Consider the following 25,339-nt stretch of genomic DNA (forward strand, 5'->3'; position numbering starts at 1 on the left):
AGGCAGCGGTTCGAGGCAGGATTTGACTCCATAGCTGATTAGTTCATTTGGGATGCTGATCCTTGAGACCGCCTAGATTGTGTCCAGCTAGAGATGCTGTTGGGTGAGTAAAGGTGGAGTGTGGGTCAGGATGGGGGTGGCAGGGACTCCAGGCTGAAGACAGCACGAGAACGGTTGTGGAGAGCCAGGCAATGACACTTGGCTTCAGCGCAAGACTTAATCATTCACACGTTGTTGGAGCAAGAGCCTGGCACGGAGGAGGTGCTGAAGGGGAGTCCAGTCTGCCAGGGACCTTACTTTGTGCTGCAGCTGTCACCAGCCTGGGGAGACACATCACTAGAACACAGAAGTACCATCGGAATGTGCATCACATGCTATGGGAGCACAGAGGAGGAAGAAAAAAGGAACCGGAATTTCGTGTGAATTACAGGTGTTTTTTTTTTTTACACATCTCCCTGTGAGGTAGATATTTCTAGACTACGTTGCAGATTAGATACAGAGGCTCAGAGAGGGGGCCCTGTGGGGACTCGCAGGACTTCAGTCACCATATCCTTCCCTTTACCAACCATGCCCCACAATGGTGCCCAGACACACGTGGCTATTGAGCCCTTCCAACGTGGCTAGTATGTCTGAGGAACTGAATTTTAATTTAATGTTTAATTTAATTACACTATTAATTTAAATAGCCACGTATCTGGTGGCTACCACATTGGGTAGCGCAGGTGAAGAAATGAAAATACGCAGATATCGTCTAGTCCACTGCTCTTCTAAGTGTGGTCTGTGGACCGCAACATCGCCATCACATGGGAGCTTGTTAGGAATGCAAAGTTTTTGGCCCTACCCCAGACCTACAGAATCAGAAACTCTGAGGATTTGGGCATACTCTGCGAGGCACTGGTCTAGCCCAAACCCTTATTTTTCGGATGAAGCAACTGATCCCCAGCCCCTTTTCAAGTGTGTGATGCCCCAGCTAAATTGAAGCCAATTTAGTCTTTCTAATGCAGCCTTTTGGGAATGAGGATCAAATCCAAGGGTTGCCATTGTAATCCAATTATTTGCCAGATGTTACAACTTTCTGCATATACCTGTCACGCCAGCATAGGCATTTTTAGATCTTAAACAGAAAGAGTCAAATTGGAGGGAAGGAGAATGGACGAGAGGTTGTCACCGTCCCTGAAAGGGCGGCTGGTGATGGCCCCAAAGGTGCCGGCAATAGTAAAATGGAGGAAAGGATAGATTCAAGAGGTAGAAGGGACAGAGAGCTTGGGGGTTGATCGGGTTTAAGGGAAGGCTTGGGCTGAAGGAGGTGATCTGGGTACTTGAAGTCCGGGAATAGACAAGATTTGTTCAGGGAGCAGGAAGGTGGGGCAGAGCCAGAGGGTGGAACCAGAGAACAGCCAGGGGTGAAAGCACTGGAAAATACTATCACAACTGTTTTTTTTTTTTTTTTTTAAATGTTTATTCTTTTGAGAGAGAGAGAGAGAGAGAGAGAAAGAAAGAAAGAAAGTGTGCGGCAGAGGGGCAGGGAGAGACAGGGGGGACAGAGGATTTGAAGCAGAGTCTGCCCTGACAGCAGAGAGCCTGACGCGGGGCTTGAAATCATGACTGGGGAGATCCTGACCTGAGCCGGAGTCAGAAGCTTAACCAACTGAGTCACCCAGGTGCCCCACTATCACAACTGTTGCTTTTGTTTTTAAATTAAACAACAACACTACTTAAGAGAGTAGCCAGGGAGATGGAAGGTGAATCTGGACTATGAGTGTTTTAGAGATTAAAAGAAGGGATGGGTTTTTTTTCCCTCCCTTCCCCTTTCCTCCCTCCCTCCCTCCCTCCCTTCCCTCCCTTCCCTCCCTCCCTCCCTCCCTCCCTCCCTCCCTCCCTCCCTTCCCTCCCTCCCTCCCTTCCCTCCCTCCCTCCCTCCTTCCCCCCTTCCTTCCTTCCTTCCTTCCTTCCTTCCTCCCTCTCTCCCTTCCTTCCATCCTCCCTCCCCCCTCCCTTCTTCCTTCCCTCCTTCCTTCCTTCCCTCCTTCCCTCCCTCCCTCCCTCCCCTCCTTCCTTCCTTCTTTCTTTCTTCCCTTCCTTCCTTTCCTTTCTCTTTTTTTTTTTTTTTTAAGGTGGAAGAGACCCAAGTTTCTCAATGTTGATAACAAGGAAGGGAAGTTGATAGGAGGAAGGGAAGTGCTGAAAACCCAACGGAGGAGACAAGTCTGAGGGCGCTCCTGGGGGTGCGATACAGAAGGAAGGAGGGAAGCAGAGGCCAGAGGAGGGACCCCACTCTCGCAGGGACAGGAGGACAGTGTCAGGACAGAGGCAGGCAAGCCTGAAAGGTAGTTTTGGCAGAAAGTGGAGGGAGTCCCTGGTCTGCGAAGCCTAGGTCACTTGCTGGGGCTAAGGGAAGACGGCAGAATTGCAGATTTTAGAGACAGTGCAGGTGCTCAGCCATATGCTATAGACGGATGGGGCGGGTGAGGCGCCCTGGAGGACATTGACTTGGGAAACACGGTGAGGTTGTGGATGACACTGTAGACCTCTGCTCTGGTCCACGGCTGGCTTGTAGTTTCTCTGCGTGCATCCCCTCCTATGACAGGTGGAGGAAGAAGGGGCCTGTGTACAAGATGGCAGAGGAGAAATGATGCCAGCAAGGACTTTTCCTCGTTAGTTTTCTGTGTGTCATGTTCTGAGTCAGAGCAGGAAGCGGTCCTGGCGATCACGTAGCAAAACCCTCTCCTTTCACAGGAAAGCGAACAGAACCGAGGGGTTGAGTGACTTGCCTAAGATCAAAAAGGTGCAGAACTGCAACTCCAATGCTGGCCTTTTCCTCTCCAGATCAGCACCCTCTTCGGAAGGTGAGATGAGGGGAGCCTGGGTGGCTCAGTAGGTTAAGCGTGTGGCTTTGGCTCAGGTCATGATCACGGTTGGTGGGTTCAAGCCCCCCATTGGGTTCACCGCTGTCAGCATAGACTGTTTCAGATCCCCTGTCCCCGGCTCTCTCTGCCCCTCCCCCTGCGTGCGCACGCGCTCTCTCTTGAAAATAAATAAACATTAAAAAAAAAAAAAAGGAGGTGAGATGATGTGGCAGAAGACACACTTGGCAGGAGAGGAGCACCGATGAGATGGACAGATGGACAGACGCCGGAAGAGGAGAAGGTGGCCTGGAGGAAGGGGCAGGCCCATGTGGGTCCCACAACAACCTTGACTAGCCCTCACTGGCAGGTGACTTCACTTCTAGGACCGTCAGTCTGTGCGTTCGTAAGCTGGGGGCGAGCGTCCCTGCAATTCGGTTGCATGAGGGGTAAGGGACAGCAAGCCTCGACCCACGACCTTCAGCACCTGCACGAACTTCCCTTTTCCGCAGGGTCTCTTCCAATCCAGCCTCCAAGCTCCCTCTCCAGCGATTGCAAATGGCTCTACGATGACATCCCACGGAACCAAGAGAGGCGCAGTGAACTCTTGGAGGTTTTTGCTCAGAATTGGACGAGCTTTCCCCAAGAGCTCCCAAGAAGACACGAGCCCATGAGAGTCTTGGCCCAGCCTCACGGATTCGGTCCCTCCGCTTAGCAACCGCATTTGTCTCCCGCCTCGGAAAGGAAACAAAAAAGCAAGCGCAGTCAAATCCACCCACAAGGGCAAATCCCCATGAAGGCTTGTCAAAAAGTTGCTGTGGGAGAGATGATCCATGGGCTCGCGCCTCAGTGGGCTCCAATGAGGAGCAACAAAGGCCAGGAGCTTCGGTTTCTCCCCCCTCCCGACTCCCGCTGCCCCGCTGCTGCCCTCCTCCTCATTGTTCCAGGGCCTTTATCACTGCTTCCTAATTCATTTCCCCGTCTTCCATCCCCCCACCTACAAGGGACGCCACACTATCACTGTCAAATTAACAATCGCCTTTTTTCGGCGGGGGGTGGGGGTTGACTTGACCTCACATCGCTGGAGAAATCTTTCTAAGGCACAGATCTGATCTCATCCCTCCTCTGCTTGAATCTGCCGGTGGGCTTGCTTGCGTGTCACCCGAGGTTAGTATTTTTCCCCTGCACGCTGGTCACTTGCCTGCCTGGCTGTCTCCCCCACTGCCCTTGGGGAGGGCAGGTCCCACGCCCTGTCCCCATCATGGGCCCTTTGGGGGGCACTGCTGTCTCTGGCCACAGCCACAGCCACAGAGATCTTTATTCCTTCCCTCAAAAGCTTTCTTCCCTCCCTGCTGAGCCCTCTCACACCTTGTTTTCTTTGCTAGAACATTTCCCTTTGATGCTCCCTCAGACAGCCTTCCCCGAACCCCCAGATGAGGCTAGCACCCCAGTCTCCTCCCCCTGTGTCGTCTAATGAGCCCTGAAACCTGGGCTGATGCCTTCATAATATTTCACCATCAATAGGTACATTACATTATCAACAACCAAATAGCACTTGGGAGAAATAACACCTTTACATGCTCGCCTTGAAATGTGAAGTCTAAAGCAAAGCATAGCACCCCGAAATATAATACCATGTTGCCATGAGTCTTCCGAGCATACTTTTGACAATGGATTGGTTTTGATTCAGACTTATCAGGTTATTGATAAGTTTAGCAACTTCTGTTTTTCTTCCTGCCTGATTTTTGTATGCGTACTAATTTTCTTAGTATTTCTTAAATATTGTAGATTTAAAATTAATTTTTTAAAATTTTATTTATCTAGGGGCGCCTGGGTGGCGCAGTCGGTTAAGTGTCCGACTTCAACCAGGTCATGATCTCGCGGTCCGTGAGTTCGAGCCCCGCGTCAGGCTCTGGGCTGACGGCTCAGAGCCTGGAGCCTGTTTCCGATTCTGTGTCTCCCTCTCTCTCTGCCCCTCCCCCATTCATGCTCTGTCTCTCTCTGTCCCAAAAATAAATAAACGTTGAAAAAAAATTTTATCTATCTATCTATCTATCTATCTATCTATCTATTTTTGAGAGAAAGAGAGCACGAGTGAGTGAGGGGCAGAGAGAGAGGGAGAGATATAGGGAGAGAGAGTGTGGAGCCCAGAGTGGGGCTCAAACCCATGAATGGTGAGATCATGACCTGGGTCAAAGTCGGATGCTTAACCAGTCGACCCAGCCACCCAGGCGCCCCAAATTAGTTTTATTTTGGAGAAAGAATGCTATATTGTCAGGATTGGGAATTCTCATAAATTTGATTAATAAGGAATACACTTCAAGAAAACCTGTTCTTAGGCTGTCATATTTTTGATAATTCATCTTGCACAAATCTGTGGCGTTCCAATTTGTTAAAGGTCTTATCATAGCAAAGTTTCACTGGTAATAATTCAGATGCATTATTTGAATTTTTCTTTTGCATTTTCTGCATGTAGGGATATGTATCATAAATGTCCATTTGAATTAATTGTGGAAAAAAATACAATTATTTAACTTGGAATCTTGTTAGGTACTTACATATCATTTATGTATTTATTTATTTATGTATTTATTTATTTATGTATTTATGTATTTATATATTTATTATCATTACATATCAACATACAAAAGGTAGACCATACCTGTCCTAAAAGAAGAGAAAGTTGCTAAATGTCAGAGACTAATCACATTGGTTTCAGACTTAGGATACCAAAATTGAAAAATAGTTTTAAGTTTTTGAGATATTTTGGTCAAGGCAAATTAAATTAAAAATATTCATTTTAGGGGCCTCTGGGTGGCTCAGTCGGTTAAGCATCCAACTTCAGCTCAGGTCATAATCTCGTGGTTTGCAAGTTCAAGCCCTGCATTGGGCTCTGTGCTGACAGCTCAGAGCCTGGAGTCTGCTTGGGATTCTGTGTCTCCCTCTCTCTCTCTGCCCCTCCCCAGCTCATGTTCTGTCTCTCTCTCTCTCTCTCAAAAATAAATAAAAACATTAAAACATTTTCAAAACATATTCTTTTTGGGGGCACCTGGGTGGCTCAGTCAGTTAAGTATTCAACTCTTGATTTTGGCTCAGGTCATGTTCTCATGGTTTGTGAGATCAAGCCCTGAGTAGGGCTCTGCACTGACAGTGTGGAGCCTCCTTGGGATTCTCTCTCTCTCTCTCTCTCTCTCTCTCTGCCCTTCCTCCCCCTCAAAATAAATACTTAAAAAATTAGTTAAAAAATTTTTTTAATTTAAAATTTTTTTTAATTTTATTTTTTTAATGTTTATTTTTATTTTTGAGAGAGAGAGACAGAGCCATGAGTGGGGCTGGGGTGGGGTGGGCAAGTAGAGAGAGGAGACACAGAATCTGAAGCAGTTCCAGGCTCTGAGCTGTCAGCATAGACTCTGATGTGGGGCTCAAACCCACAAACTGTGAGATCATGACCTAAACCCAAGTCAGACCCTTAACTGACTGAGCATCCCCCAAAACATTAGTTTTTTGAAGCGATACATTTATAGGGCCCCAAAGTGAAAAGGTACAGAAGAGTAAATAGTGAAAAAAATCTTTCTCCCACTCCGTCCTTTAGCAGCAAAAGCCTTTCTTGGGAGGCTACATTATACCAGCTTTTTATGCATTCGTGCAGGGATGTTTTATGCACACATATTTTATCTATGTTTTTTCCCCTGACCCTTGTTTGCACACTAATGATCATACCATTAATTTTTTCAACCTAGAAAAATATCTTGCAGATTGTTCAATGCAATAAAAGTTTTTCTCACTCTTTTTTGTGTATGTACCATAAATCCCCCGTGCTGTTCCCCAAGGCTGGGCACTTAGGCTACTTCTAATATTTTCCTACCAGGAACAACACTCGGTGTGGGCTAATCTTGTGCATACTTCCTTTCACACAGGTGTGAGTATATCCAAAAGGTAAGTGGCTAGGAGTGAACCACTAGGCTCTCAGAGATGCATTGGTGATTGTTTTAAGTGTTTATTTTTGAGAGAGAGAGAGGGAGGGAGAGGACCAGAGTGCAAACAGGAGAGGGGCAGAGAGAGAGGGAGACACAGAATCTGAAGCAGGCTCCAGGCTCTGAGCTGTCAGCACAGAGCCCGATGCAGGATTCGAACTCATGAACTGCAAGATCATGACCTGAGCCAAAGCTGGATGCTTAACCGACTGCGCCACGCCACCCAGGCGCCCTGGTGATTTTGTTACCTATTGTCAAATGGTCTTTCAAAGAAGTTGAATCAATTTACACTCCCTCTAGCAAGAGCTAAGGGCGTGCAAAGTAAGATAAAGCAGATAAAATTTTCACTTGGCCCTTAAGAAATAGCACTGTTCACTTTGTATTCATACATTTCTTAACAAAGGCATCCTTGTTCTTCTGAATAGAAAGAAGTTATACATCAAGAAGCTACCAACCACCAGAATAGTAATTTTTCTTTGCTGATGCTAAATCATTGGGGCTAAAAATCTGACATGTCAGTTCCATGAGTTATACATAGGATTTGGGGATACATGACAACAATCCAGGTGTTTTATACATATTTGTAATGTGCATGGTGTACATTAATTATACCATTACATTTTTAGAGGAATAAACTCCCAAGAGGTATTCTATTTTTTAAAAAATGTTTAATGTTTAAGGTTTAAATTATTGGGGGGGTGGGGAATGAGTGGGGGAGGGGCAGAGAGAGAAGGAGAGAGAGAATCCGAAGCCGGCTCTGTGCTCTCGGTGCAAAGCTCCGCGTGGGGCTTGAACCCACAAACTGCGACATCATGACTTAAGCCGAAGTTGGATGCTCAACCTCCTGAGGCACCCAGACGCCCAGAGGTGTTTTTTGAAGAAAAAGAGAAGGAAGAAGTGTGATGGGTCCCAATATCTACAAGTGATACTATTTGTATCATTTACATGGTCTTCAGCTCTATGTAATTGTGCTCTGGAAATGCCATTAGCGATGATGATGGTGGCTTATTAAACCTTGCTGCACAATTGGCAGAGTGATTTATTTCTATACATAGTGATATTTCTATACAGAGTGATTTCTTTCTATACATACATTGGAGCAGGGCATCGCAAACTTTTATATAATTTCATATTTCCTGATTATGAAGGTCCAGCGTGAAACTCTTAGTCTGTGCGTACGTTGCAACCGGGTTTTAAAAGAAAGTCTCATCCAAGTTGAGTTATTGCATTCTATTCCACCTGAATTCTATGTAAGCGCCATCTAGTTTGCTTACTAGTGTCTTATTGTTAGATGTGCTCTACTTAAATGTTCACCTTCCATGCACTACCCGCGTGAAATGTATCAGTTGCACCAACTTTGTTTTGCTCCTCTGTTTCCTTTGATATCAACCTGCTAGCGGTCGCCTTACAAGCTGGTCTGTCATTCGCTGAAGTGTAGCGTCTCGACTCTCCACCAGGTGGAGCAGTTTCACCTCAGGGAGTCCATCGAGAAGGGCTTCTGAATTTTGGGTGCTCGATATCCCCGCTAAAATGGAGGTAACTGACTGAGTGGCTCAGTCAGTTAAGCTTCCCACCTCAGCTCAGCTCATGATCTCACAGTTCGTGGGTTCGAGCCCCGCGTCGGGCTCTGTGCTGACAGCCTGGAGCCTGCTTCCGATTCTGTGTCTCCCTCTCTCTGCCCCGCCCCCACTACAGCTCTGTCTCTGTGTCTCTCAAAAATAAATAAACATTAAAGAAATAAATAAATGGAAGTGGAGAAGAGAGTGGGTGCAGTTGGATCCGAGTTTAAGGTTCCAAACGAAGCCCTGGCCACATCTAGGGTTCCGATGTACGACTGATCAAGGAAGAGTTTGGCATCTCTGGTTTGAACCATTAATGGTTGAATTGCGTTTCTTATTCCTGCTTCTTTCCATATTCATAAGTTGAAGTCTTAACCCCCAACCCTCCTTATTTGGAGAAAGGGTCTTTACAGAGGTAATCATGAGGTCTCTACAGTGGGTCCTAATTCAATGACTGGTGTCCTTAGGAGAAGGGAAACTTGGACAGACACATGGAGGGAAGACAGCTATCCACAAACCAGAGATGGTGGGACGGGGACAGATACCCCTTCACAGTCTTCAGCAGAAGCCACCCAGACGGACCCCTCAACTGTGGGCTGCTAGCCTCCGGAACTGTGACATGATACATTTCCGTGGTTGAAGCCACCCAGTCTGTGGGACTTTCTTATGGCGACGCAAACGAACCAATGCACCCAGCCACACACATTTTGGGGGAATTTAAGTAAGTTGAAAGCAGTTACTATGCCAGAGGAACATTTTCTTAACACAGACCAGGTTACAGAAATATTTATTGTCAGAGACTAAACTTTAAGTAATTTAGAAGCGCTCTTTATGTAGAAACACGTGGCAGGCTGATAACAAATGACTCCAAGCGGCTTGACAGGCACAGATGGGGGCTTCCAAAGTCTCCATCCTAATTCCACTCTGCGGCATTTCCCTTGGGCGGTTGGGCTAAATGTGATCGCGAGCGGATGCTACTTGTACCAAAGCAGGAAAGGAAGGGGACTGTGTATACATCTGTACGTGTGGCCAGATGAGCAAATATACGTAGATATGAAAACGTGTGAGGGAGTACACGCGCATCGGGGCGGGGGGGACGTTGTGGGGAAATGGGTGTAAGCTGGAAAGCACGAGGCGGGCAAAGAGTTGCCTGTGCTAGAAACGGGAGGAACGTGGGCACGGGGAGAATGCGTGTCCCGAGGGGAGAACTGTCTGTGTGACAAGGCGGGTGGGTGGGCCCGTGTGTGTGAAAGGGAGAGAAGTATTTAGTGGTCTGTGGGAAGGAGCACAGGTATGAGAGACACGTATGTATGTGAAAAAGAGCCATAGGTATGTCTGAAGCACGTGTGCTGTGTGCATTTCAGAAAGCAGTGTGGGTAAGGGGTACACGTGTTAGCACATGCATAGACTTGCGCACTTGCGTGTGGGACGATGCGTATGTGCGAAGGATAGAAGAATGTGTGTGTGTGTGTGTGTGTGTGTGTGTAGGTGTGCGAGAAGTGGATGCGTACGATTCTTCAGGATAATGCTGGTCAGGGAAACAAATGTGCCCAGAAGCCATGTCTAATTGCCTTCCCGACCCCATGGCCTCTGCGAGAACCTTGCTTACTGAATGGGCTTGGGGATTAACAGCCCCTTTGTGAGTTTCAGCCTGGCCACCACAGATTTTTAGTTTGCTCTCATTCTTCTCAACCCCATGGTAAACAAGGTTGATTCTCCTCATTTGAGAAAATATCTTGAAATTACTTTCTGTTCAAGTTCGATAAAGACACATAAAGTAAGCGGGCCAGGTTCGGTTCAGGCAACAAATCTAATCGTTCGTATTTGTGTGCTAGTGTTTAAATCAATAAACTAGGAACGGAGAGATGATTCATTAAGCAGCAAAACAACACTCAACTTTTTCGTCGGATCTCATGTCTTGTCTAATTAATTCTTAGTTGGGAGGAGCCTATGCATTTCTAAAATTTGTTGTAGATTTTAAGGATAGGATTAAATGGTTTCTCCAAAGTCGTTGTATTCATTCAGCTAAGGTATGGGACATGTTTCTAAGAATTCTTCCCAGGTAGTGATCTCATATTCGTTTTGATTCTTCTGGTGAGCCAAATTATGTTTTTGTCTTTATTAAATTTTTTTTTTTAGCATTTATTTATTTTTGAGAGACAGAGATAGAGCACGAGCGGGGGAGGGGCAGAGAGAGAGAGAGAGAGAGAGAGAGAGAGAGAGAGAGAGACACAGAATCCGAAGCAGGCTCCAGGTTCTGGGCTGTCAGCACAGCCCGATGTGAGGCTCGAACTCACAAACTGTGAGATCATGACCTGAACCGAAGTCGGATACTTCACTGACTGAGCCACCCAGGCACCCCTATTTTTGTCTTTATTAAAAGTGACTTCCTTTTTAATGTTGGATTTCAAAGAAAGGAATGATGTTATTATAACAAGAGATAGGCAAACTAACTATGGCCCATGGGCCAAATGCACTCAGCTGCCTGTTTTTGTTTTGGTCCTAGAAAAAAAAAATTTTTAATGTTTATTTAGTTTTGAGAGAGAGAGAAAGAGAGAGACAGAGTGCAAGCTGGGGAGGGGCAGAGAGAGAGGGAGACACAGAATTTGAAGCAGGCTCCAGGCTCTGAGTTGTCAGCACTGAGCTCGACGGGGGGCTCCAACTCACGAACTGCGAGATCATGACCTGAGCTGAAGTTGCACGCTTAACCGACTGAGCCACCCAGGTGCCCCTGGTCCTAAAAAATTTTTAATGGCCCGTGAGATAATTTTTCTTTTACATTTTTAAAAGGTTATATTTTAAAGTACTTATATAAAAGACAGCACAGATTTTGCCTTTTGGCTGGCAAAGCATAAAATATTTACTTCTGGTCCTTTAAGAAAAAAGTGTGCTAACCTCGGTTCTGTAGGATTTTATTTGCTTGATAAACTGTAAGCTGTCAAAATGGAAGGGGAAAAGAAAGTAAGGGCATTTCTTACAGTGATTACTGGTTTAGCAATTGCAGTACCTAAACCACAGAGCAAACATATTGGTTACCGTTAATTCAACAGTTATTCTGTACATGTTTTTACTGGGTTGAAAATGGGCTATACTCTAGAAACACAAATACAATTCCAAGAATGTTCACTACAGTCTTGTTTTTTAGTCTTTATTTTATTTATTTTTTAATGTTAATTTTCGAGAGACAGAGACAGAGCATGAATGGGGGAGGGACAGAGAGAGAGGGAGACACAGAATCCCAAGCAGGCTCCAGGCTGTCAGCACAGAGCCCGACGTGGGGCTCGAACCCACAAACTGTGAGGTCATGACCCGAGCCGAGGCTGGACGCTTAACCGACTGAGCCACCCAGGCGCCCCATTACAGTCTTGTTTATAACCATATCATAATCAGCGCTGATATCTATCAACAGAAGAACGTGTATATAAATTGTGCCATAGCCATACAATGGAATACCATTTAGCAGTTAAAATGAATCAAGTAGGGCCCCGTGAATGACCAGATGGCTCTCACAACCATAACATTGAGCAAAACAGTATGAAATCAACCCACTAGATTACAGAACGAAACATAGGGTGTGAGAATACCCAGAAAGTTTGTAGAACCGATAAACGTGTTATATTTAGTTCACGAACGCGTGCATACGTAGTAATAGTATAGAAACATGGATGGCATGTTGTAGAAGAGTACTGGGAGAGGGGGCTGGGGAGGAAAGAACTGGGATGACGGAGGGCTGCCCAGGGGCTTTAACTGTATTGTGATATTATTTATTTTGTACACGAACATCCGAAGCAAGTATGGCAAGATGTTAGGATTGGCTGGTTCTTGGGCACACAGGGAGGGCTCATGACGTCACCTCTCCAGCGTGTGTTTGAAATACTTCACAGTAAGGAAAATGACGGTGCTGCCATTCAGGTTACAGATCTGCCCCGATTGATTCAGTCAACGTCTTTACTGAGGCCCTGCTTGTGTGCTGGCATTTGCTGGGAGCTGTCCCCTCATTCTGTCATTTTCTCGCTTAACTGCCCAGCTGGGTGGCTGCGACTCTCCAGTCCAGGAGGACAGTGACTCGTAGGCCCAAGGCCTCGCTGGCGACGCGTGGAGGTGAGGGGCAGGGAGGGTCCAGGACAGGTCCTCCGACTCCTGTGCAGCACCTCACAGGTTCCTGAAATCACAGGGGCAACGACATCTGCTGAAAAGAGGAAAGAAACCTCCAGCCCTGTGCTCATCCCTCAGGCTACCTCTGCACCAGCCGCCAGCGACATCTACAAAGTCTTATTTGAGGTTCCTTCTTTTTCATTCCCTCCTTTATTCACTCATTCTTCTGACCGGGCGTGGGGAGGGGGCCAGGGCAAAGGTGCCTGGGTGCCACCTACAGGAGCCTGTACTTCCAGAATCTTCCTCTTGCTCTGTGGGCCTCAGGCGGAGCCCCTCGTGGGCCTCTCGCTGACTCGGGCTTCTGGGGACCACGGTCCACCAGTCAGGCTGTTAGAGCGGGTGGGCAGCGCTGCGGGAGACGGGCGCAGTCGGGTGGGGACGGGGGAGCATGGTACCTGCTGGGAGACCCGGCCGACAGGACCCTCTGCAGGGCTCAGTCCCGGCGCCGGCGACGTAGGGGGTGTGGGGGGGGTGGGGGTCCCGGGAGGTCTAGACTCCTCTCTCCCTGCCTTCCACACTTGCCTTGTCTCCTCCGGGCGCCTGGGTCCCAAGCGACAAAATGACCTCTGTTCTCGGCGGGTTCTTCCCACTTGTGTCCAGATCCCCCCACCCGCCCCGCGATGTCCGCGGTGGCCGGAGGGGCTCCAGGTCTGGGTCACGCGGGAACGCGGGGAGGGGGCCCGCGGGGAGGACCGAGAAGAAAGCGACCTTTCCAGCGCGCGGGGCCGGCCGGGTGCCGGGCGCTTCAGGTGGGGACCTGGTTATTTCCTCGAGGTGGACGCCGGCGCCGGGCAGGGCCGTTGGCTGACCCTCCCACCGGCCTTGTGGGCGCGGGGATCCGGGCGCGGGGGTGGGGAACGAGGGGGCCCGAACTCCCGGCGCGGGGGCTGGCTCCTGCCGCGTGGCCCACACCCCTCGCCGGACGCCGCCCACACCGCGCGCGACCCTTCCCCAGCCCGGGTCCCGGGGCGGCCGTGCCCACCGCGCGTCCCTGCCGCGCGGTCGGCCCGAAGACCCGGAGAAGTGGACTCAGGCGGGGGGGCGGGGGGCGGCCGCCGGGGTCAGGGGTCGCGTCCCCGGCGCGGGCCGCGCTCCGCGGCTCCGGGCTTTGCCGAGCGCCCCCCGCCCGGCCCCGAGCCCGGCAGCTGTGGGTGGGACCGCGGCGGGTAGGCTGGGCCGGCCCTCCGACGGCGGCGGTCGCACCGGAGCGGGGCTGCGTCGGCGGGAGGACAAAGGCCGAGGTGAGAGCCGTCCCGCCGGCCGGGCGCCGGGCTCCGGAGCGGGGCCGCGGGGGCGGGGAGCGCAGGGCGCGGGCGGACGCGGGCGCTTTCCCGGCCTGCGCCCGCGTGGTGGGGGGGGGGGGGGGGGGAGGCGGGGGGGCGCGGGAGGGTCGCGGTGCGCCCTCGAGGGCACGTGGGCCCTGGGCGCCCTCGCCTGGTGCACGCGCGCGCGTGCGCCCTTGTGAGATCGTGGAAGTTGGAGAGCGCGCTCCGCGGGGCACAGCTCGGCCAGATGACAATGACGGCGGCGATCCCTCCTTTCGGGGCGTGCGGGCGGGGGTGTCGGCGTGTGTGTGTTTAGAAAGCTGGAGCCCCAGGTGGCAGCCACGTGTCCCCAGCACTTGGGACACGGGAGAAAATGGGGCTTCTTCCCAGACCGGCCTGGGACGCTCGGAGAGGCCGGTTGCGGGGAGGCGGGGGCCTAGTCGCTGGAGCCCAGGTTTTTGCGTCTTGGGAACAAAGGCTGGTTTCCTGAAGTCCGAGAAAGTGTGTGTGTGTGTGTGTGTGTGTGTGTGTGTGTGTGTGTCCGGCCGCCGGGGCGCCAGGCCGGTGTGGAGGCCAGGGCGACCCGCCATTCACTGGGAAGGATGCTGGGCCATTTTGCTGTCAACCCTTTTTTGATCCCTGGTCGTGAGGACCAGCAGGAAGGAGGGACTAGTGAATTTGTAAACTGAAACTTTTCTTGACTAGACTCTCGCTATAGAGGTAAGTGTTGCTATGGGCTTGAGGGGTGTTCTTAGGATATCTTCTTTGAAACGGTAAATGTGTAAATTTCACTGGAAAACGTCGATTCCCAGGGAGAGCATTTTAATCTCTGTGCTTAACACGAGGTGTTAGGAGGAGATCTGGAGAGGTTCTGAGCTTCGTCTTACTTAAGTGTTGTGTTAAAGTCGCCCGGTTTGCAGCACTTTGTAGGAAAATGTTATTGGAAGTTTTAAAGGCCAATCAGAGCCCCACCTTTAACTACTTTTCTTAGAATGTCTTAAATCTCCGGGCAGATTTGACGAATTCCTTGTAACCGACCCATTGCTTCCAGAGCACGGGTTTTTGACTGGCTTCAAAAAGTTTTTTTAGGAAATGAAAACCAGATTTAAAATGCGAAACAGTGAAGTGAAACCCAGGTGAGGAAATATTTCTGCCAGTCTTTGCACGCTGAAGTCTGGTGCATTTAAAATTTGCAGTGTGGTCTGTGACAGTGTTGATTGCCCACAGGAGTGGATGAGGGGTGCTGCTGTTCATTCTAGAACAAGCGTTCTTTATGGCTTAAGAAGGAAGCTCAGGTGGAAGCTGAATTTGCATCCTGGACTTTCTCATTATTGCAGATGGTTTAAATGGTTTGTTTGTGGTTTAAGTGTTTTTAATTAGTGGAAATAGGCAGTTGGGCCAATACCTTTAATCTTACTGGGTGGGTAGTTTGAAGCTATACTTTAAATATGCGTATTTTTGTCTTGGAATTGAAAAAAATTGTTTTCAGTGTTTATTTTTGAGAGAGAGAGAGAGAGAAAGAGAGAGAGAAAGAGAGAGGGAGAAAGAGAGAGAGAAAGAGAGGAGGGGCAGAGAGAGAGGGAGACACAGAATCCGAAGCAGGCTCCAGGCTCTGAGCTGTCAGCACGGGGCGAACCCATGGACTGTGAGATCGTGACCTGAGCCGAAGTCGGACGCTTAACTGACTGAGTCACCCAGGTGCCCCTGTCTTGGAATTGTTAACACGAGAGTTTATAATCTCTTAGAGCCTGTCTAAAGGTTTCTGTGCTTAACATGAAGGTGACCACTCTGTCTTTCATTTAGTGAGCAACTTATTAATGCCCTATAGTGTTGTAGGTATTTATTCTGGAGCTACTATTATGCTTGACATTAGAAATCCCCTTTTTAAGAACATTGTGTCCATTTTGTGGATTCAACATTTGAAGTATTTAGCAATTTCAGAGTGTTCCGAGGCCATCTCAAAGTAGGGCTAGTAAAAGTTTAAACAATCAGAATGAGAAGACAGACTGTAGCTTAAAGAGAGAGGGCAGGGCCCCTGCTCCCCTGCCCCGCTGTGCCACCCCCCTGCACCGTGCCCAGGCAGTTATCAGAATCTAGAGGGACCAGGACATGCAACAAAGGCTGTGGCACGGACCGTTCATGCACCAAGTGGGGAAAGGGAGCCTGCTTTTAATAATCACACTTTCTCAGCCCGCCCCCCCCCCCCCCCCCCCCCCGTGATTCCTGGGTTCTGGTCCATTCTGGGAAAGGGAGCCTCTAGGGCTTTTGTGGGGTCAACTGGCCATGACAGCTGGCTAAGAGCAGCTCATGGAACTCTGGCCTGGCCATTTCAGAGGGCTCATGGACCTCTAATCTCTTCAAAAAGATTCCAGGCAGTTAATCTTCTCAGCTCATCCACTGCCTAATGGGCCCTCTTGGCTTTTTGGGTCCGTTTCTGGATATACAGATAGATTGCTGTACTTTGAAGCTAATTAAAAAAAATACAGGAGGGGGAAGGCTATTATAGAAGTAATGTATATTTGTGATATATAATTTAAGAATATACAGAAGAGTTAAAAAAGCAGAAATCTGTGATTTAGATATAATTACTGTTAACATTTTGGTGTATTTTTTCTGGTATTAAAACTAAATTTTATATGCTTCTAAACATTGCTCAACATTACATGTTATATGGTATATGTGTTATGTCACTTTGTATCTTTTTTCATTTAAAAGTTCTGGGTATTGGGGCCCCTGGGTGGCTCAGTCGGTTAAGCGGCCGACTTAGGCTCAGGTCATGATCTCGCGGTCCGTGAGTTCGAGCCCCGCGTCGGGCTCTGTGCTGACAGCTTGGAGCCTGGAGCCTGCTTCGGATTCTGTGTCTCCCTGTCTCTCTGCCCCTACCCTGCTTGAACTCTCTCTCTCTCTCTCTCTCTCTCTCTCAAAAATAAATAAACATAAAAAAAATAAAAGTTGATATTGCCTATCATTTCTTTCATATTGTCATTTTGAATAATTTTATATTGTATAAAAAATACGAATTTATTTGTCTAACAGATTCTTGGTTTTTCCCTGTTATTTCCATTTGATGTCTTTTCATTTTGATAGAACACACATGATGATGGTCATACACATTTCTAAAATTTCTAAAGGCAAAAAAAAAAAGTGTAATTTCTGGGATATCCTTTCCCTTTCTGGAAAAGGATGCAGTCTTGCTCAGTTCAGTTAATCTCTTAGTTCACTCTTAATTGTCTCTGCCGTTCATCAGTATCTGTAACACAATACTATGCGTTTTACTTACTCCACCGAACGATGGGCTTCTTGAAGACAGAAATGTGCATCTTAATTTTCTGTGAATCACTCTAGTGCTCAGCCAAGGCTTGGCATGTCAAAATATTTTGGGAGGAGGGAAGTACGTCTCAGGGGCCATGTGAGAGACCTCAGGCCTCACAGAGCTGTGCCGTGACAAGTCTTGATCCAACTGGTATCCGTGACCTAGTTTATGATGGAAAACCTTGAACATGTATGGAAGCGGGGAGCCAGTACAACATTCTCTGTGATCATCATCCGGCTTCGACAATTGTCAACATTTGGTCAGTTGTGATTGTTTTCACTCCCCCCACTCCCCCCACTGCAAGCCTCCTGGATGTCTTTGAGGTCTAAGACATAATGGCCCATCATACCCCTGTGTTTTTGACAAGGAGTTTACCTAATTTTCCAATGAGAAGAGCATGTCGTCGGGGGCTCAGCAGAAGGCGGGGGTGGGGGGGTGGGGGGGTTTCCAGGAGGCTGTGTGACACAAAGGCCGGTGACTCGAGGGTTAGAGAAACTGTCTGACTTGCTCGTTTTTGACCTTGAGAGGGTCGGTTCTCCCTGGGCTCCTGCTCTAGTCTGTCACCTGAGCAGCCTGACCTGGGTAATGTGGAAGATCTTGTCCTTGAACTTTAACTTTGTTCATGATGAGGTCTGTCTTTTAGTCTAAGGGGGTAGTTCTCAAATTGTTAGTCCCAGGACCAGCAGTTTCGCTGTCGCCAGGAAACTTGTACAACGTGCAGACTCTCAGGCCCCTGCCTAGATGGACTCAGAAACCCTGGGGGGGGGGGGGCTGGCCAGCAACCTGGTTTAATAAACCCTCTGGGTGAATTTGATGAACCGCGGATCTGTGAAGGTCAGCTGAGAATCTATAAGCTCTTTTAAAAAGACAGAGACAAAAACCTGCTGGAGATTGTGCATTTACCTATCATCTGGCTCTGTAAGTCAATCCGATGTCAGACTTCTTCCCTTTGTGCAGGCTGCTGTTAACTGTTGAGTGACTGCAGAATCTTTTGCTGATCAGGAAATCTGATTGGTGCCTTCCCCCCTTCCCCCCCCCCCCCCCCAGAGAGAGTGCACACACAAGCAGGGGAGGGGCAGAGGGAGAGGGGGAGAAGGAATCTTTTTTTTTGTTTGTTTATTCTTGAGAGAGAGAGAGAAAGAGAGAAAGAGTTGGGGAGGGGCAGAGAGAGAGAGGGGGACACAGAATCAGAAGCAGGCTCCAAGCTCTGATCTGGCAGCACAGAGCCCGATGTGGGGCTTGAACACAAGGACTGTGAGATCACGACCTGAGCTGAAGTCTGATACTCAACAGACTGAGCACCCCCCAGGCATCCCAGGTGGTTACGTGTTCTTGACTCAAAAAGACTTGGGAGACGAATTATTATAAAGTGTTTCTGAACTGGGGTGTGTGTAGGCAATTTGCATTAAACAAATGGTTGAGGGGTGCCTGGCTGGCTCAGACTGTAGACCATATGACTCTTGATATCACGGTTGTGAGTTCAAGCCCCATGTTGGGCGTGGAGCCTACTTAAAAAAAAAATGTTGAAAACCACTTAGTGTGAGGCACCACATGTATAATTACACACATACTTGTGTGTAATTATCTCCCCATGGTTCTTGATAAGTGCTGTGCAGAATCAGGTCTCCTTTGCTCACTGTTGTGCCCCAGTGCCCAGCACAATGGATGGCCCATAGTAGGTGCTCAGTAAATATTTGATGAACGAATGAGCTTTTGTTCTTTAGGGAACTTACAGAACTCTGGTTAGAGAGCCAAGCCCAATACTGATAGAAACAATTCAGGAACAATTAAGGGTTCTACTTTGAGGTTTTGACTCCAAATGTAGGAGAGTTTGAGCCAAAAGGTCAGTTTCGTATTTGTCAAAAGCATCTCTTACATGCTTAGCTACGTCTTCAGACTCTGGGGAGAAGTATGAAGGGCCATACAAGAGAATAAGACAAAAGGAACTCACGCGTATGAGAGCATCCCGTTGATTCATGACTACCTTTCTTTCGATTGCTCTCAGACACCAGAGTTAGCTGAATAATAATTATTAGTATCGACCATGTAAAAGTATTATACGCAAATTGGGTAAATGTTCAAATCTGTACAAATCTTCATTTGTAAAAATTTAAAAGAGGCTTAGAGAGTTGTTTCCACAATTGAAAAATCTGCAGACATGATGGTCTGGAAAGGTAAGGCATGTTTTAGCAACGTAATCCCATCATTTATTTAATATGTATGTATTTATTGAGTATGTACTATGTGCCCATTGCTAGTGTGAGTGCTGGAGGTACAGTAGTGAGCAAAACAGACAGTCCTGCTCTCACGGGGTTGACATTCTAGCAGTAAGATTGCCAGTGAGCCCAGTGCTGTGGTTGTCATTATCATTCTTTGTCTCCATAGAAAATATGGTCATGATTCTTGGGGCGCCTGGGCGGCTCACTGGGTTAAGCATCCGACTCTTGATCTCGGCTCAGGTCGTGATCTCACGCTTCACGAGATGGAGCTCCACATCAGGCCCTACGCTGGGCGTGCAGAGCCTGCTTGGGATTCTCACTCTGTCTCTCTCTCTGCTCCTCCTCTGCTCACACATACACATGCACACTGTGCCCTCTCTCTCTCTCTCTCTCTCTCTCTCTCTCTGTCTTAAATAAATGAACCTAAAAAAAAAAAAAAGGAAAATATGGCAATGATTTTATTATCTAAGACCGCAGTCTGGCCACACGTAAACTGTAACGTGTTGCAGTCAGTGGAGAGCAGGTGGACAGGTGCAGGTGTTCTGACAACTCCCCAGAGCTGGGGGGTACCTCTCTGGCCATATGTGACACCCGCACCCATGGGGCTGCCAGCGTCAACCTGTTACCAGGGTGAAACGTGTTTGTAATTTTTTTTTTTTTTTTAATTTTTTTTTTCAACGTTTATTTATTTTTGGGACAGAGAGAGACAGAGCATGAACGGGGGAGGGGCAGAGAGAGAGGGAGACACAGAATCGGAAACGGGCTCCAGGCTCTGAGCCATCAGCCCAGAGCCCGACGCGGGGCTCGAACTCACGGACCGCGAGATCGTGACCTGGCTGAAGTCGGACGCTCAACCGACTGCGCCACCCAGGCGCCCCTGTAATTTTTTTTAAAAAGTTCTGTGTACAACTTTAAAAAAAAAATCTTATTTTCACTTTGGAGAGAGTGAGAGAGAGCGCGCACGAATGCACAAGTGGGGGAGGGGCAGAGAGAGCGAGAGCGAGAGAGAGGGAGACAGAGGATCCCCAAGCAGGCTCCGTGCTGACAGCAGAGAGTCCGATGTGGGGATCGAACTCGCCAACTGTGAGATCACGACCTGAGCTGCCGTCGGACGCTTAAGGGACTGAGCCACCTAGGTGCCCCCAATGTATTTATAATTTTTAAAGTAAGGAATACATAATAACAAAGATCTGGTGTTGCCTCCTTGCATGTACCCTACTGTATTCGCTCAGGCTGCTACGGTAAAATACTGTAGACCGAGTGGCTTAAACAACAATACAAATTCATTTCTCAGGTCTGGAGGCTGAGCTTCCAAGATCGGGGTTCTGACCGGTCTGGTTTGGAGAGGTGAGAGTTCTCTTTCCGGCCGGCCAGGAGGCTGCCTCCTTTCGTTGTTATTGTTTCAGGAGGAGAGTTTAGTGATTCATCACTTGCATGTAACACCCCGTGCTCATTGTACGAAGGCCGCCTTTTTGCTGTGTCCTCACATGGCCGTTCTGCTGTGGGCACATGGGAGGGGGAGGGGGGCCCTCTGATGTCTCTTCTAATCAAGATACTAATCCAATAGGATCAGATGCCTCCCCCCCCACGCCCCCTTATGACCCCACTTAACCTAAATTACCTCCTTTTGGTTCTCTGGAGGTTAGGGCTTCAGTGTGTACATTTTGGTGGTGAAGGTGGGGGCACCTGACCCTTCAGTCCGTAACACCCCCCCCCCCCCCCCGAGATTACCCCTGAGGTGAGCATGCTCAGTTTTGGATCTGCAGTTGGGAGATGGGTTCGCAAGACCACACGGGAGCACCCGGTACTGCTTTGGGGGACCCAGAGGAGGAAGGGTGCTCTCCAGGGTGGGTGAGGCTGGGGCACACATAGGTGACCGCCAATTCTGGCACCTCTAGAGAGATTTAAAAACGAAACCCCATTGGGGCGCCTGGGTGGCGCAGTCGGTTAAGCGTCCGACTTCAGCCAGGTCATGATCTTGCGGTCCGTGAGTTCGAGCCCCGCGTCAGGCTCTGGGCTGATGGCTCGGAGCCTGGAGCCTGCTTCAGATTCTGTGTCTCCCTCGCTCTCTGCCCCTCCCCCAATCATGCTCTGTCTCTCTCTCTCTCTCTCTCTCTCTCTGTCAAAAATAAACGTTAAAAAAAAAAAATTTTTTTTTAACGTTTATTTATTTTTGAGACAGAGAGAGACAGAGCATGAATGGGGGAGGGTCAGAGAGAGGGAGACACAGAATCTGAAACAGGCTCCAGGCTCTGTGCCGTCAGCCCAGAGCCCGACGCGGGGCTCGAACTCACGGACGGCGAGATCATGACCTGGCTGAAGTCGGACGCTTAACTGACTGCGCCACCCAGGCACCCCTAAAAAAAAATTTTTTTAAACGAAACCCCATTGGGTTACTTGAAGGCCTTAAAAACTTTCTTCTGAGGGGCACCTGGGTGGCTCAGCGGGTTGAGCGTCCAACTCTTGATTTCAGCTCAGGTCGTGATCTCACGGTTCATGGGTTCGAGCCCTGCGTCGGTCTCCGCGCTGACAGCGTGGAGCCTACTTAGGATCCTCTCCCTCTCTCTCTGCCCCTCCCCGCTGGCGCTGCCCCTGGCTCTCTCAAAATAAATAAATAAATAAAAACTTAATTTTTTTTTTTCCTTTTGAGTGTGGTTGATACGTAATGTTACATTGGCTTCAGGTGAACAACCTGGTGATCCAGCGTCTCCATATGTCACGCTGGGTTCACCACAAGTGTCACCGCCCTCCGTCACCTTGCAGTATGGTTACAATGCCACTGACTGTTGAAAGCACTTCCATAGCGGAACAGAGTCCTGCGAAGTTGGTCGTGGGCCCTGCTGAGTTTGGCTGCATTACCCAGTGGCAGGCATTGCAGAGTTTTCATTTTAGGTAGTAGGAATTGGCTCCTCTGTGACAGCAGTGCAACTTGGAACCTGGTTAGTTACTTAGCTGGACACATGGCAGCGATCGGGAGTCCCTGCAGAGTTCTAGGCTGTCAGATGGGGCGGTTCCTCTCCGTGGTTACCAGTGGGGCGAAGTCAGCGGGAAACAACACTTCCGTGACCGCCGGGGGCCCAGGCTCCAGGTCGGGCCGTGTGGCTGTTTAGGTCGTTCAGCCCTCACAACCGCTCTGTGCGGACGAGGCGCTGACATTCCCACCTCGTATGCAGGAAAGCCAAAGTCCAGGGAGCTTTAGTGACTTGTACAAGGTCGTGTAGCAGGAAGATGCCGTATCAGGGTTTGAACGCACGTCCGTCTGACTATAAAGCTGTGCCACAGACAAGCCAAATCTTGGCCTCAGGAGAAACAATCTGCGTGTCCACTTTGTTAACTTTCCAAGTTTTCATCTCCGTTTCAAGTTAATTTCTACGTGGACTTCTCATTTGTCTGCCATTCGATTCCCCCTTTTTTTGGCCCCTGGGCTGGTTAGAGTAGCACTTTTTTAAAAAGTCTATTCATGTGGAGAGGGGGAGAGAGAGAGAGAGAGAGAGAGAGAGAGAGAGAGAGACACCCCCAGGCAGGCTCCACACTGTCAGCATGGAGCCCAATGCAGGGCTTGATCTTACAATCTGTCAGATGATGGTCTGAGCCCAAGTCAAGAGTTGGTCGCTTAACCGACTGAGCCACCCAGGAGCCCCTGGAGTAGCACTTGTATCTCAAGATAAACGTTCTGCCCCTTTCCTATCGTCTCCCCTGTTTCTTCCTGAGAACCTGCATTGTCTCACGGGCAGTTATGGAGGATTATTCCAGAAACTTCCTTGGTCCTCTTTTACTAAGACATATTTGTTGATTTTGCCTGCAGAATTAGACCTTGTGACTTTTGTAGCTCCAGGAGAGGACCTCTGCTGGACTGTATCCAGGAGGCTGGCTTGATTTTACCTTCACCTTCAAATCACAAACCTTCTCTTGTTTAATCTTGACTGTTTACAGCATCCCTTGGAAGTTAGCAGAGAGGAAAGGTTCTGGGTTGAGCAGAAAGCCAGAAGTCTTGTAGGCTCACATCTCTGAAGGTTAAAGTGTCTTCTCGAAATGTTAGTTGGACAGCAAATTCGACCTGTTTGCTTGATCTGTAAACCCATACTGAATGCTTACTCTATGCCAAGTAATTATATTAGGTGTGGTGTGGGACACACAATGTGTAAGCCGCGGGCCCTGCCCCCTGAGGAGTTTGCAAACTATAGAGATATGAAATGTTGTTGCTCTCCTTACTGATGGCTACACACAGGATAGAAAATTCTAAAAAAGTAGAATTTGGGCTGACGTGTTTGGCGATTTAGTGAAAACGAATCTGATTGGGAAAAAGTGAGAAGACATGAACGGTGGTTGACTTTGTCCTAAGTGTAAATACTTTAGACATGCCACCTCACTTAATCCTTCTGGGTGAGGAAGAGTGTTGTTCCCATTGTAAAGAGGCTTGGAAAAGCCAATGGCCCCACTCAGGGTTCCACGGGCAGCAAATGGCAGAGAACCCATTTTTGTCTGGCTCCAGAGCGGGGGGGTGGGGGCTGGACAGAGCCAGACTGCGAAGACGACTTATGGGGGCAGTCGGCCTGCACGTACCCCCCAACCAAGACCCTTTTCCCTGACTTCCTGTCACACAGACCCATGAGACTTTTGGGGTTGTGGGTTATTTTCTGGATCCTGGAGTGTGGTCCGTGGGCCAGCTGTGTCAGCATCACTTGGGAAATTGTTAGAAATGTAAGTTTTTAGGGAACTCCCCACCCCCCAGATTTTCTGAGTCAGAATTCCGGACTCTGGGGCCCGGGAACCTGATTTGAGAAGCCCTCCAAGTGAGTCTTATGCACGCCAATGGTCGAGAAGCTCTGCTGTAGAGGCTGCTTTTGAACCGCCTTGGCATGGCAAGGGGTCAGTGGAAGAGATCTTTGCTCCAGAAATCTGGAGTCCATTCCAGACACAGCTGCTGGCTTCTGGCTTCCTTCGTCGGCCTTGCTTTTCCATCACGATCCTTCGTCTATGTGAATGAGGGTGATCTGGGTGGTGAAGGCAATGGGAGTGTAGTTAAGAGCTGGTCATCTGGAGTCCTGCAGACCCAGGGTCAAACTGGAGCCCAGCTGTACTTGGGGGAGCCAGTTAATCTTCCCTAGGTCTGTTTCCTCCTCAGCATGCCGGGTGTCAGTCAGATGCTTAGAACATGGCCTCTTACGTAGAAAGTGCTCGTTATCGTTATCACCCGCAGCCTGTCTTAGGCGTCTGGCGTTAGAGGTGCTTTCTGGGGGGTGGGGGGTGGGGGTGCTCATTTTTCAGCATCCACACCTCTCGCTCATTTCTGTGGTGATTGCACCGGGTCATTCTATGACTTCTTGGGAAGAGGGTCCCCCTGCATGACACTGAGTGGTCTGCATGGGAATCGGGCCGGTAACGTCATCGTCGGCTCACCTTGCCTTTTTTTCTTTAGCGATGTTGCTTGTACGTTGCGTTCTTTGAACATCGCAACTGGGAAGCAGGTGGGTGGCTTCGTACAACTGGCTGCTGTTGTGTATTAAGCCCCCGCTTTGTGCCAGCATTTCGCACGATCCGCGGGCCTCGCCACAGCCTGGGAGTGTAGGGACGAGGAAGCGCGTTTCACACGTGGGTAGACTGAGGCCCAGAGATTTAGCCGCTAGGCAGAACCACGTGGAATTGCTATTCTCGCGGGTCAAAAATGGTGTGATGTATTGGCAGTTTTCTATGGTTCGACCTGATCACAGAATTATTTTTCACAAACATAGAAAAAAAAAAAAAAAAAAAACGGTCCCGAGGAAATAATCGTATTTCTTCTGACCCAAATATTACCCAAAAGGACACTTAAAAAATCGGGGATACGTGCACTCTGCGGAGCACTTCACCATACGGTTCGTTCAGATTTCACAACCGCCTTAGGAGGGAGGTGCTATTGGCATCATTCTCCTTCTACAGAGGGGGAAAGTGAGGCACAGAGAAGGTAAGTAGCGTGTGCGAGGCCATAACCCCAGGAAGCGGCAGAAACAGAATCTGGACGCAAGCAGCCT

General features: G+C 48.9%; 1 protein-coding gene and 1 long non-coding RNA gene across 4 annotated transcripts in view; one reads left to right on the top strand and one right to left on the bottom strand.

Moving 5' to 3' along the window:
- Positions 1 to 12,124: 12,124 nt before the first annotated feature.
- On the bottom strand, positions 12,125 to 13,393 carry LOC147582234 (uncharacterized). The gene is made up of 2 exons (XR_015248677.1): positions 13,054 to 13,393; positions 12,125 to 12,538 (listed from the first exon to the last, which is right to left on the bottom strand). It is a non-coding gene; the product is annotated as an uncharacterized LOC147582234 (long non-coding RNA).
- A 275-nt stretch (positions 13,394 to 13,668) lies between these two features.
- GREB1 (growth regulating estrogen receptor binding 1) overlaps positions 13,669 to 25,339 on the top strand; it is a 144,773-nt gene continuing 133,102 nt past the window's right edge. For 2 of the 3 annotated variants that reach the window (XM_086700037.1, XM_086700035.1), the window contains exon 1: positions 14,011 to 14,516. The gene's annotated coding sequence lies outside the window, so the exon portion shown is untranslated. Of the gene's footprint in view, positions 13,773 to 14,010; positions 14,517 to 25,339 lie in introns of those variants that run through there. The other variant, XM_086700039.1, reaches the window with a different exon arrangement.

This window comes from Puma concolor, chromosome A3 (assembly GCF_028749965.1).
Source record: "Puma concolor isolate L17-30 chromosome A3, mPumCon1.1.hap2, whole genome shotgun sequence".
NCBI lineage: Eukaryota > Metazoa > Chordata > Mammalia > Carnivora > Felidae > Puma > Puma concolor.